The sequence below is a fragment of the Apaloderma vittatum genome, unplaced genomic scaffold (assembly GCF_000703405.1).
Source record: "Apaloderma vittatum isolate BGI_N311 unplaced genomic scaffold, ASM70340v1 scaffold25644, whole genome shotgun sequence".
NCBI lineage: Eukaryota > Metazoa > Chordata > Aves > Trogoniformes > Trogonidae > Apaloderma > Apaloderma vittatum.
The window spans coordinates 4,528-5,412 of record NW_009711308.1 but is presented as its reverse complement, the minus strand read 5'-3'; the positions used below and the strand labels follow the sequence as shown (position 1 = coordinate 5,412).

The window sequence follows — 885 nt, the reverse complement described above, 5'->3', positions numbered from 1 at the left end:
AGGGGAGGGGAGAAAGTTGGGGGGGGGGAGTCTGGCGGGCTGCTCCATATGTCCCTGCCTGGCTTGCCAGGGCCTGTCGCGACTTGTGAGCACCGAAACTGGAGTTTTCTACCTTTTCCTGCGACGTCCTCTTCCCCCACCTTGCCGCTCTCTCCATCTCGAGTTCATCGCTGCCTCGGTGGCGGGCGGACGGTCAGCGGGGCCCAAGGATGGGTTGCTCTGTGTATTCTGCGCAGCCCGCGATGGAGAGAAGGGTTTTTATTAACCCTCCTTCTTCCCAAAGAGCGCTGGAGGGTCACCCCGTGGTGACTGCTTGGCTCCACCAGGATTCCCAACCTCACCTGGAGAAGGGTCGCCAGGGCGGGGATGCTGGCGGAGGAGAAAAGCGGGACTCGCGCTTGGCGTGTCGCCTCGTTTCGGGAGGTGCCTTTCCCCTCGCTGTGCCCCCTCTTCCGCCTCGAGCGAGGGGAGAGCTCGGCCCAGGAGCTGGGACGGGGCTGCGAGGATGGGCAGAGTGGGGGGAACCTCAATCAGGAATGCTGAGGGCGAGCTCATCAAACCTTTGGGTGCTTTTCAACCCCCCCCAGGATTTTCCTTTTTTCCGTGTCAGAGAGAAGCGGCTCTGTACAAACCCCTCGTGCAGGAGGGAATTGCTTGACTCAAGACGGGGGGAAACACCTTTCCCTTCGCACTCAGTGTGTGGAAAATGGAGACTGCAGAGGTTTGGGGTTTTTTTTCCTTTCCCCTCCCTATGAAAGCCCTGGTGTAATTCCTCCTCCACCCTCGCTCCCCAGCCTTCTGCAAACTTGGACTCCGCACAGAGGAATACTTTGCGCCTTATGCATCAGAGGGTGTAGCCGCTGGGGAGCACATGAGGGAGAGACG

The 885-nt window shown here is 60.0% G+C and overlaps 1 protein-coding gene across 1 annotated transcript in view; it reads left to right on the top strand.

Moving 5' to 3' along the window:
- Positions 1 to 885, top strand: part of LPAR2 (lysophosphatidic acid receptor 2) — a 4,196-nt gene that overhangs the window by 1,634 nt on the left and 1,677 nt on the right. The gene's annotated exons all lie outside the window — the stretch shown is intronic.